The following is a 13054-nucleotide window of genomic DNA, read 5'->3' as shown; positions in this document are numbered from 1 at the left end:
TTGGAAATCTTCAACTTAATTCCACCCCCTTCATTCAGTGGATATGGATTTAATCTCCCGTCCTCTAGTGAACAATAATCATATGGTGTTGCACTTTCACTCAGAGATTGTGGCAAATTTAGTCTGCGATAAAAGGGCTGTTATATAATCTTCAAGCTATGATTTGTTTCACATTGATGGTCAGGCTGAGGCAACATCCCTTTTGCTACACTCCCTGCCTAACTGTGTTGAGGTTGGAGTGAAGTCCACTGTTAGCTCTCCGATGTTATCACAGAAAGTGCCGCTAGCCTCGAAGCTAAGAGATTCCCAAGCTTGGTCTTGGTTGGAACCCGCACTGAAAACATTTGCAAACTTTACTCAGGGCCTGACTCAATCGTAGCCGACCAAACTTAGGTCTCGATCGTGGAACGTCTGTGGCTTTTTGAATTTTAATAGAGTGTGGCACGAGTCTAGCTACCTACGAAATATCTATATTTTAATATTACAGGAAACCATGGCTATTTATTCCTTTCATCTAATTTGATATGTGACCTTTACCCCACCCGCTACGAGGGCTGGTTTGGGCCATCCAAGTGGGGGTCAGGCTACTGCTATCGGTATTAAACTAAAAGCCGACGCTGACATTTGGTTTGCTTCTGATGGTATTCTAGCAGTTTGCTTGATTCTCATGGACACTAAGGCTGAATATTTAGGGATCAATGTCTACTGGAATCACTCAGCACATTATATTGAGGTTTTTCATGCAACCTTGAACTTGTTGTTGAATAAATGGCTTGCAAATGGTCATCCACATGCCATTTTCATGGGGGGTGACTTTAACGCAAACTGTGCACAAGGTCCTACTTAGAATATTGTTTGTCCGAGTCAGCTTCTTCCTTCAAAGTCTCATTCATGGGGGAAACGGTGGGAACACTATTTGACAAATTGGGATCTACAACCACTTGGTGTATTCAAGGATAGTCCTGGATGGGGTCTTTACGTGGAATAGGGGTGCTGAATCCTCTTGGATTGATCACTTTTTTGTTTCATCCCTTTTGAAGCCTCGTGCTGGAGATAGCCATCTATTTGACCCCTTGCAGCCTAATTTTGGACTTTGCTCTTAATGTGGAAGCTGATAGGAATTAAATCCTACCCTCGCTAAGTGCAGTATTGGAAGACAAAAATGAAAAATGCGTAGGTTGGACCATGTACGCCACAATAAATTGAAAAGATTTCTTCGGGAACTGGAATGTTTCAGGGAGGGAGTTTACCCTTCCTGTGGTCTATCTCCTGCCTGGCTAATATACTTCTTCTAAGTTCTGATCCTCTTGATGTTGTGATTATTGAATGCTTGAACTTACTATCTCCTTCAAAGAGGCAAGTCTTTTTACTTAGAACTCCTTATCGTCATCTATTTTGCACAAGACAAAAGACAAAACCATTCCTCTTTTGTCACAAATAACGATAATCTATTCAAATCTCTTTAAATGTTCAGTTATTCCAGCCTGAACATACTATCTAGCAAAAATAGAAACAATTATTTTATATGACCTGGATTTGTCTCTTTAAGGTATGGGTTCATTTTTGGATTCTTTCCAGGGGGCAAATTTGGAAACAGGTTTTGGGTCTGTCGGCTTCTATTCCCAACTCAATTATGAGACATGAGTTTGATTTGGTCTCACTCCAGGCTCTCGCTATCATTGGAAGCTGTTGTCCAACTACCAGAAAATGTTGTCTCCCTCAACTCTCTCTACATCGAATTCATCAGGATTATACTAATGTCACCTGTAAAGTCTGTCCAATTTTTGACACCTGCATGCTGAACTTGCTGGATTGTATTGGTTCCAGCACTGAGGAGTGGAGGCTTAGACCAGAGATGGTCAAGGCGAATCTCTTTTAGGGATGACTGGAGAATTACACTTCAGGAATTACCTTCTTTCCTTCTGTTTTTTTTATTACACCTGTTTTCCTCATAAGCAGGACCACCTTTCTGCTTACTTGAAGCGGTGTCCTTGCAATAAATTGAGATCAACTTATTTGCTCTTTAAGCTAAATCATTTTCATACGAAGGAAAGGACAAAGGGGTGGTCCCACTCTTTGCCGATTCCATTCTCTGACTTGTCTCTACTGCAACAACAAATATGGACTAGAACCCCTTAAACATTGGGCGATGGACTGTCAGTCTTTGGCTTGTATTCACCTGCCATCCTTCAACAAACGTTCTGTGACTTTTCACTCAGACATTTCGAAAAACTTGCTGTGGGCAAGATTCATGTGGGGGGAGAAAATGTCTTTGATTATTGCTTTGGGACTTTTTTAAACAATTTTTTTATAACATTTTCTTGAGGGATTGCTAAAATTGATTTATGTTACATGATTATGCAATGATTTTGTAAAAAGAATTCAAGATTGTATTTACATTTGTGTAGGGTTTTTTTAGGAACTATATCACAATTCCAAAATATATTAACAATATTTCTTCATTGTTAATGTCATCATAATATTAGTCAAAATGTTCGCTGCCTTAGTTTTGGATGTTGTGTATGCTGTGTCCTTACCGATAACCCTGTAATCCTGCAATTTTGTACATCTGTTTAGTCCTTTCATTGTTACGGATTTGATTTATTATGGATTGATTGTCAATACACACTGTTTTACTGAGATGAATAAAGAGTTTATAAATCTATATTAAAAATCCCATAATTATCTTCGAATGTATTATGTATTCATTATTCAAAACATTTCAATACAACTGAATGTGGCCTTGCCTTGGCATAGCAGGCATCCAAGGAATTAAGAGCTATGGCTTGGCCATCACCCTCAAGTCTCTAAGCTTCCTTGCTGGGAAGCTTTGCTAAGACGCTTAGCCTCTCCAGAGGTCTAAGTCCCACCAGAAACCAGGACATGTGCAGACCTGAACTCCACCAGTGCAAGAAGGAAAGAAACAGAAGAAAGGCCTTCTCTGTCTGCACCCACAGACACTGGAACATCCTCTCTCTCCTAGGGACTCAGGGACACAGGGGCAAATACCAGGACAGTCCTGGCAAAACCAGGACCTATGGTCCCCCAAAGCCATGGACATGTCAATGGATCCAAAAAATGTCTCAGTCATTCTGCTTCTCAGAGAGAAATGGTGATATACTAAACAAAAGCAAAACTGAAATACTGTTCCAAAACCTTTATGTTAAAGTAGGACTAATATGAAGCTCCGAAGTTCTAGCTATAGCGCTGCTAATACGAACCAGCCGCTATCTTTAAAATCCAACTCAGGCCAATCGGCAACATCAATTTTGAGTAAATGAAATGGTTTGCCAGTCTTCAGTTTGTGTATTGCAATCATTGAAGCAGTGTCCACACACATTTCCTAAAGAGATTGACTCCTGAACATGGGTCATTTTAGAATACGCAAAACTTGTTAAGTGAAAGGTAAACATCGAGAAACGTGTGGACAATTCCAAAGTAGAAAAATAATAATGTGATAGCGGAACATTTCCTTACATTCTGAGTGATTAGTTATATGACAAAAACTATTTCAAACTACATATGTAATAGTGAATTTAAAACATTTTTTAAACGACAAAAGACATTTATTAAGAATACGCAGAGAGTCTACCGTTCTTCTCGTAGCATACACACACTGCATGCAGGCATTAACACTCATGCAGGCATTAACTCTCAACCACAGCTCTGATGGTTTAATGCATTTCGTCTGTGCTTCCCTCTTTTTTTGCTCCGAGCTCATTGTAAACAAAGCATTGGGACAACGATTGTCAGACAACTATCATATCCAAAAGGCAGCTCAAGAGGATCAGGCACCCGCTCAGCTTCCCATCCGCCTGCGATGGGTTTTGCTCTATCTGCATTACTCATACATTAGAATAGTGGCTACTGTCAGATTGGGTGTAGTCCTGCGGCAATGTTTTTAAGGTCCAGATTGCCATGAGAAGGCGATGGCGCACCGGTTGGCAGCGCCTTCCCTGGATTGAGTGCTGTGAATCAAAGTAGGGTCTGTTTGAACCAAGCAAGGACAACCAGGCAGTTCTGGGAATCTGTTTTGATTGCTCAGTCGCCTGATTGTTAAGCAGTACATATATATTTATTTACTGTACGCCTGCAGTCTTTGCCTCCAGGGAGTACTCATGCTGAAGTATTTATACACTGCATCAAATATTCAATACCTGCTTTTATAACAAGCTTGGAGTTTGTTTGTGCTCATGGCTTCCCAGATGGAATATATAAAAGATTTAAACGTGTGTTTTTTTGTTTGTTTTTTTAACTAAAAGGTACAACTTCTATAGGCAGACCAATCCTAATAATCCGAGTGCAAGTGGAGTGCACAGTATGTGGCAGTCTGTCAGTCAATCAGTCAATACACAACAGAAAACGTAGCCTTCATTCGCTATCACTTGTGGCACAGTTTGCCTTTCAGCAAAATGTGATTTTAAGTTTTGCTGCTGTGCATTGCACAATTATATTTTACTAATAGATCTTTTAAAAACGGTGCTACTGTACTCAGCTTATATGTTGGGGTGTTGAGAAACTAGGAGAGATTGTGACAAATATTGTTATAATATTGTTATAATCCGAATGTGCATAGTGAGATGAAACGTGAGTCTTGCGTTGTTCTCTGACCATGGGTGTATCTTGGCAGTGCAGGTTATTTGAAGAGTATTTGCTTGGGTTGCTGGGGGAAGACATTGGTGATGAGTTGTTTTCTGGGCTAAGATGTGTAGGTATGGTGGGGGATAACTGTGTCCTGTTTTTAGTGAAGATGACTTGGTGTGCCTGGTTATGAAGCTCTTCAAGAGTCAGTTGGAGGTATATTTTTTTGGGGAGCCCAAAGGACCATCCCACTGAAGATCATGTAGGTTTGGAGAAGAAGAGAATGTTGGTAGGGGTGGCCTGGCTGTAAGAGAATATGTAGGTTTTTCATTAATTTGAAGGTATCTCTTGGCTTCAATCATATGTTGATTCTTGGAACTTGATGTAGGGCCTTTAAGTTGGTGCACAGGGTCAGTGTTCATATTAGATGGAAGGGCTAGGTGTTGGAACACAGGACTTTATTTGGTATTTTGGGAACGGTCTGGCCATTTGAGCACAGGTTGACTTTTTATTTGAAGGAGGGGGAGTGTCTTGATGTTTGAAATTCGGTTTTGTTTTCTTTTTGATGTAGGAATATTTGATATGTCTTGGAATGTGGGTACATCATCATTACTTGATGTTGCTGTTGAAGACTAGGGGGATTTCGCTATTTGACGACGGGCTGGGTGGCTGGAGTGTAGTGTCTCGCCATTTTATCATAGATTCATTTTGGTACTAGCAAAGCTGATTTTGTACTTGATGCGGTGTAGTGTATTGTTGCAGAAGGTTTCATAAATTCTGGGGTGGGCCAAAGGGAGGTTCATGCTTTGAACAGGAGATAGTGTAAGAGTTTTCAAAGTGCAAAAGACCTGGGCATCTTGCAATAGAAATGACCTTGGCCCTCCTCTTTGTTTAAGTGATTGATGGTCCCAGCCGGTATCCGTAGATTTCACCGAATCCAATTTCACCTAATCAGAAATCTTCTAATTGTTTTTCTTTGAATTGGTTAGGTAAGTAGGTACATTTTAAAACATAGATGGGGTGGAATAAGGGGATAGGGTAAGGTAGGAGGAAGTGTGGGGTATGTCGAGGATCTCCCCCGCGTAATAAAACAATTGTGAAGAAAAATTAAATGCAAAAGATTTCTCCTTCAGATGAAGTGGATTTAGTGAAATCACGGATATCCGTCCTAGCCAGTCCGAGAATAATTGGGTTTTAGAAATTCAATTTCTTCGACAGCCCCTTAAAGTAAAGCGATTTTCTTCTTTTGTGCAATGATTGTGACTGGGCAGTTTTCAGAGAGGAAAGGCCAGATCTGTATATGACTTCACTTCTGGTGCAACCGTGTTCCACTTTTATAATGTTGTTTATGAAATTGAATTACAAATTAATCTCTCTGGTAGTGCATGAGCCGACGTGCGTGACTAAATGAAAGAAAGAAAAAAAACCAGCTTGTCTTGCTTTTCTAAATATTCATATATTTCTGTCAATTCGGAATGCTCTCAAATAAGCCCAGCTAAATTATTTAGTTATGGGAGTAAACTGCTAGTTTTTGCATGCACGTCCGTAGATGTTCTCCCGCTCTTCCACATGTCCCAAAAAGGCCAGGTCACTTCAGCCCTGGCACTCTCACACCTTGACTATTTCAATAAAACCAGGCGTTAAGGAAGGGGCCCGCTAAGGGACCTCGGAATAGGGCGCGCAAAGGGATTACCGGCACCGATGTCCTTATCGGGGCCAGGTATCCCTTTGCGCCCACCTCGTAATGAGGCCAATGAACCTGCAATTCGTAGTAGAGCTGGGCGGCCCTGCTGGGATTCAGCTGGCCCAGCCCCCACTTAGGTTTTTGGCCTGATCTCCCTCTTGGGTCAGTGCCTGCCCAGAGTAGGGACTGACCACGAGCCCCACCGGGTGCCCACCCACTCCTTCAGGCTTTAAAAAAAAAAAAAAGAAGTGCTCTTGGTTTGCTAATAGCATTTCAGGAGTGCACCTGCCTGTCTTCCGGTCAAGGCCTCCTGACTACCGGTCCCTCCCTAGCCGCTCATTGATTGGCTAAGGCAGGGCAAGAAGTCAGGCATCCCGGAGAGTTAGTCAGGCAAACACTCTCTTGTAAGCTTTTCTTTTTTTCTTTTTTTTTGTTTCCCACCCAGCCACTCATTGATTGTCTGGGGCAGGATTGGAACACTTCCTAGTGGTGCTGTGAGGCAGTGGGAGCAGTGAATTAGAAAAGGCAACAGGGGCCCTTTGTTGCCCACTCGCTCCTTTTCTTGCCTCTCTCAGGACCCTTTATCTCCCACTGTGGACCCAACCCCTTTAGCTGCCCCAGACCCGCTGCAAAAAGGAAAGGACCAGAAACAAGCCTTCTCTGCCTACGCCTAGAGTCTATGGAACCTTCTTCCAATCAGCATCAGACTCGCCCCCATGCTCCTACAATTCAATTCAGAAAAGAACTCCAGATCCACCTCTTCCAGGACTTTCTTCTCCTCAACACCTAGGCCATCAGGTTATTGCCTGCACCACCTGACTTGCTAGACTCTGTTAGCCTGTCTCCTCCACGCCACCCTGTACAGCTGTACAGCTGTACCCCTCCTCTCTGTCCCTCGGTGTCATACACCCGCTGTATATCTGTTCTGTTGTTACCTCTGAAAAGCGCTCCATTATGCATCTGTACTGTTGTAAAGCTGTGTGACGCGATCCATTGTGTCTCAAAGCTAGGTCTGTGCTCAATAAATGCCATAATAATAATAATAATAATAATAATAATAATAATAATAATAATAATAATAATAATAATAATATATCCATTTTGTTGGCCTTTTGCCCTGTTAGCTGCCCCAGACCCGTTTTGTCCCTTTTCTTGACCCACATGGCATCATTGCCAGTAGTCAGCGTGTTTCTTGCTACCCCTTAACACGCTTACCACCGCCTGATGTCCCGGTGCCATTGGGATATCACAAGCAGCGGTGGTTATGGTTAATCCCCATTTCCATGGAATCCCATAGGACTCCATGGAAATGGGGACACTGAAGCACCGGCACCATTACAAACGGTGCCGGTGCTTCAGTAACAACCATGCAGGTAGAGGCCTGAAGACCCGGCAGATGAGGGCTGTCGGGGGATCCATGGCAACTATCCCCATTGTTGTAGAATGCGGGCCCGGAAAGGGTGCCGGTATGTTGCTACCGGCACCCTTATTTCCAGACCACCACACTTAAATTGAGGGCCACAGTCCCATTTAGCCCCTTTTGTTGCCTCTTAACTATTTTAGCTGCCCAGTACCATTTAGCCTCTTTCGTTGTCCCTTAACCCTTTTAGCTGCCCCAACCACTTTTGCCACTTTTCTTGACCCCAGACCCATTTAGCCCCTTTTGTTGCCCCTTAACCTATGTTGCTGCCCCAGACCTACCTTTCTCCTTTCCTTGACCCCCTGTCCCATGTAGCCCCTGTTGTTGCCTCTTAACCCTTTTAGCTGCAATAGACACGTTTTGCCCCTTTTACTGACATTGCAGTGCCATGGTGCCCCTTATGTTGCCCCTTAACCTATTTGCTGCCCCTCAGCACGTTTGCTCCTTTCCTTGTCCCACAGTCCCATTTATCCCCTTTTGTAGAACCTTAACCTATTTTGCTGCCTGAGACCTCTTTGGCTTCATTCCTTGACCTCAGTCCCATTTAGCACCTTTTGTTGCCTTTCACCTATTTTGCTGCCCCCATACCTGTTTTTCTCCTTTCCTTGGTCCCAGTCCAAATGCTCCCCCTTTGTTGCCCCTTAACCCTTTTAGCTGTCCCAGACTCGTTTAACCCCTTTCCATGACCCCAGTCCCATTTAGCCACTTTTGTTGCCCCTTAACCCCTTTAGTTTTCCCAAGACCTGTTTTGCCCCTTTTATTGACATTGCAGTGCCATTGAGCCACTTATGTTGCCCCTTAACCTAGTTTGCTGCCCCAGAGGCATGTTGCTCCTTTCCTTGACCTCAGTCCCATTCATCCACTTTTGTTGCCCCTTAACCCATTGTACTGCCCTAGACCCGTTTTCTCCTTTCCTTGACCCCGTCCTGTTTTTCTCCTTTTGTTGCCCCTTAACCCTTTTTGTTGTCCCAGACCGTTTAGCCCCTTTCCATGACCCCCAGCCCTAATTAGCCCCTTTTATTGCCTTTTAAACCCTTTAGCTGCCCCTAGACCTGTTTTAACCCTTTTCATGACCCCAGTCCCATTTAACCCCCCTTTTGTCTCTAACCCCTATAGCTGCCCCTATATCCGCTTTGTCCCGTTTCTTGATCCCAGTCCCATTTAGCCCCCTTTGGTGCCCCTTTGGCTGCCCCAGACATATTTTGCCCCTTTGCTTGACCCCAGTCCCATTTGGCCCCTTGTATTGCCCCTGATGCTTTTACCTGCCCCAGACTCGTTTAACCCCTTTTCCTGAACCCAGTCCCATTTAGGCCCTTTTGTTGCCCTTTAACCTCTTTAGCTGCCCCCAGAACCATGTTGCTCCATTTCTGGACCCCAGTGCAAATTAGCCCCCTTTGTGTCCCTTAACACATTTAGCTGCCCCATACCTGTGTTGTCCCTTTTCCTGACCCAAGTACCATGTAGTCCATTTTGTTGCCCCTTAACCTATGTTGCTGTCTCCAGACACGTTTGCTACTTTACTTTACCCCAGTCCCATTTAGCCCATTGTGTTGCCCCATAGCCTATTCTGCTGCCACCTGACCCAATTTGCTCTTTTCGTTGCCCCATAACTTATTTTGTTGCCCCCAGAGCCGTTTTGCTCCTTTCCTTGACCCCCAGTCCATTTAGCCTGTTTTGTTACCGCTTAACTCTTTTAGCTGCGCCAGACCTGTTTAGTCCCTTTCGATGACCCCAGTCCCATTTAGCCTCTTTTGTTACCCCTTAATGCTTTTAGCTTCCAACAGACCCATGTTGCCCATTTTCTTGACCCCAGTCCAATTTAGCCCCCTTTTTGTCCCTTAACTCCGTTAGCTGCCCCATACCTGTTCTGCCCATTTTCTTGACTCCAGTCCCATTTAGCCTCCTAGGTTGCTCCTTGGCCCTTTTGGCTGCCCCAGACACATTTTGCCCCTTGTATTGCCCCTGATGCTTTTAGCTGCCCCATACTCGTTTAACCCTTTTTCTTGTCCCCAGTGCCATTTAGCCACTTTTGTTGACCCTTTAACCTCGTTAGCTGCACCCAGAACCATGTTGCCCCATTTCTGGACCCCAGTGCAAATTAGCCCCCTTTGTGTCCCTTAACACCTTTAGCTGCCCCATACCCGTTGTATCCCTTTTCCAGACCCAAGTACCATGTAGTCCCTTCTGTTACCCCTTAACCTATGTTGCTGTCCCCAGACACGTTTGGTCCTATACTTGACCCCAGTCCCATTTAGTCAATTGTGTTGCCCCATAGCCCATTCTGCTGCCACCAGACCCAATTTGCTCTTTTCGTTGCCCCGTAACTTATTTTGCTGCCCCCAGATCCGTTTTACTCCTTTCCTTGACCCCCAGTCCATTTAGCCTGTTTTGTTACCCCTTAACTCTTTTAGCTGCCCCAGGCTTGTTTAGCCCCCTTCGATGACCCCAGTCCCATTTAGCCCCTTTTGTTGCTCCTCAATGCGTTTAGCTTCCAGCAGACCCATGTTGCCCATTTTCTTGACCCCAGTCCAATTTAGCCCCCTTTTTGTCCCTTAACTCTGTTAGCTGCCCCATACATGTTCTGCCCATTTTCTTGACTCCAGTCCCATTTAGCCTCCTCTGTTGCTTCTTAGCCCTTTTGGCTGCCCCGGACACATTTTGCCTCTGTGCTTGACCACATTCCCATTTAGCCTCTTATGTTGCCTCGTAACCCTTTTAGCTGCTCTAGAGCTGTTTGCCCCTTTTATTTACACTGCAGTGCCATTTAGCCCCTTCGATAGACGCTTGACCTGTTTTGCTGTCCCCAGACTTGTTTGCTCCTATCCTTGGTCCTCAGGCCCATTTAGCCCCTTTTGTTGCCCCTTAACCTATTTTGCTGCACCAGACCCATTTTGCTCCTTTCCTTGACCCCAGTCCAATTTAGCCCCTTGTGTTGCCCTTTAACCCCTTTAGATGTCCCCATATATGTTGTTCCCCTTTTCTTGACCCCAGTCCCATTTAGCCCGTTAACGCTTTTAGCTTCCCTCAGGCCTGTGTTGCCCCTTTTCTTGACCCCAGTCCAATTGAGCCTCCTTTTTGTCCTTCAACCCCTTTACCTGACCCCATACCTGTTTGCCCCTTTCAGGAACTCAGTCCCATAGAGCCACCTTTTTTGCCCCTTAAACCCTTTGACTTCCCCCAGGCCCATGTTGCCCCTTTGCTTGACCCCAGTCCCATTTAGCCTCTTTTATTGGCCATGACCCTTTTAGCTGCCTCAGACTCGTTTTGCCCCCTTTTTTATCCCAGTCCCATTTAGCCCCTTTTTTGCCCCTTAACACGTTTAGCTTCCCCCGACCCGTGTTGTCCCTTTTCTTGAGCCCAGTCTAATGTATCCCCCTTTTTGTCCTTAAACCCTTTTAGCTGCCCAATACCTATGTTGTCAATTTTTTTGACCCAGTCCCATTTTCCCCCCTCTGTTGCCCCGTAGCCCCTTTGGCTGCCACCAGAACCAGTTTGCCCCTTTGCTTGACCCCCAGTCCCATTTAGCCTCTTTTATTGTCTCTGACCCCTTTAGCTGCCCCATACTCGTTTTGCCCCTTTTTTGGCCCCTGTCTAATTTAGCCCCTTTTGTTGCCTCGTAACCCTTTCAGCTTCCCCTCAACCCATTTTCTTGTCCCTTTAACACTTTTTTTGCCTCAACCCCATTAGCCCCTTTACTTGCCCTCAAGACCCTGACACAGGCTCCTCCCGTGTTTTGCATGGCCATTTCCTGGACTCAGCTACTATTTGACCCTGAGAGCCAGGCCAGACCTGCAGGTCCTTCTCATGAATTTCCTGGCTGTCCCACGTCTAATTAGTAAGTCCAAGTCGGGCATCGCCCGTTTGTCATCCAGGTGGGGTGATTCCGTTCCATCAGAGTTTAGGGGTAAGCAGGATCCTGCCCCCGTTCAGACAGCAGCATACAACTTGAGGAATGTCTGGTTGCAGTTCGGAACCATGTGAACCCAGCAGCAATTCCCATCTCCCTTCGATTTGTCTATTTTAAAGATGGTCATTTGCAGTTTTTATAACCCATGCATTCAGCGTGATTATAAATTATATGATTTCTACCAGGGAAACTGTTGGGCTTTGTCAATATGGCCAAAATGATTTTGCAATTCCCAGTGAACATTCTCAACCACCACACACCCAAATAATACCCTATCCAGGCCTGCCCTTTTCTTTTCTTTTCTTTTTCTTTTCTTTTCTTTGCTCTTTTCTTTTTTCTTCTCTTCTCTTCCATCCCTCCACCCCTCCACTATTTCATCCCCCCTTTCCTTATATTGTGCTGCAAATGATGCGACCCATATGTATGTACATTTTTGGCTCAGTGCCATTTTAGTATGCTGATTGTTGTAATCTACCTCTCCAGGTGTGCCTGGAATGTTCATGTGAGTAATGTCATGAGCGAATGGCCTCGTGTTTTGATGGAATGTGAGCTATATGAATGTGTGGGGCAGTTATCCTGGGCAAGAGTAGCAGTGGTATTGTGCCTGATGTCTTGCGTGTAATCACTTTGAGCATACATGATTCTTGGAACTTAAATACAGTTTCCTGAAACTTAATTTAGGGTCTAGCGTTGTCCAAGAGGCATTAACACCCAGGGCGGACTGAAACCTGTAATCTCAGCCGGCGTTCCACATAACCCACGGGCTGCCTCCCCCACCCAGGGCCGCCATCTTCCCCTCTCATCCTCTCTTATCTATTTTTAATTTGTAAAACAATTCCCAACCCCCTCTTCCCGTCCCCACTTACCTGATTGTGGTTGCAGCTGGTGGCTGCCATGGTTTTAATAGAGGGGTTCTGTACTTCCCGTTGAATGAATGAAAATACGTTGTTTTCACTCCAGGTTACCGCTTTGGTAACCCGGGGTGCTAATGATGCCATTTTATATGATAAGTCATTTATAACGTGCCTGTACAGAAGTGTTTATAGGTGCGACAAGACAAGGGAGGGAAGACAGAGGGAGGACAAGACATATAATCTTACTAGGCCTTGTGTCATTCCGATCATGCAAGTGCGAGAACGAGAAGTGCAAGGGGAAAGGGAGGGGGAAGTGCAAAGGAGAGGGGATAGGAAAACAGGCAGCAATGCTCTGAGTAAGTGCAGCCAGCACAGCACCGTTCTGGGTAGTAGAAGGACAGCAAGGGACAGTAGGGTTACAGTTACAGCCCCTAAGTGTATGGTAGGCCCGGAGGCAATGCAAAGGTGACTGATCAAGAAAGAGCCTGGTACCCAGTGAGAATCTGAGTATAGCCAAGCGACCATTCAGTTGAGCAGATAGGTAGGTCAGGTACGTCATCAGGGCAGTGAGAGAGAGAAAGCAGTGGAGAAGAGGAACGTTTTTAACT

At 44.9% G+C, this 13054-nt stretch overlaps 1 protein-coding gene across 1 annotated transcript in view; it reads left to right on the top strand.

Annotated features, from left to right (window-relative positions):
• Positions 1-13054, top strand: part of NTSR1 (neurotensin receptor 1) — a 1583963-nt gene that overhangs the window by 391597 nt on the left and 1179312 nt on the right. The gene's annotated exons all lie outside the window — the stretch shown is intronic.

The sequence above is a fragment of the Ambystoma mexicanum genome, chromosome 3p (genome assembly GCF_040938575.1).
Source record: "Ambystoma mexicanum isolate Mex_15411 chromosome 3p, UKY_AmexF1_1, whole genome shotgun sequence".
NCBI classification, from domain to species: Eukaryota; Metazoa; Chordata; class Amphibia; order Caudata; family Ambystomatidae; genus Ambystoma; species Ambystoma mexicanum.
The sequence above is the reverse complement of the archived record's forward strand: the minus strand, read 5'-3'. Positions and strand labels throughout refer to the sequence as shown.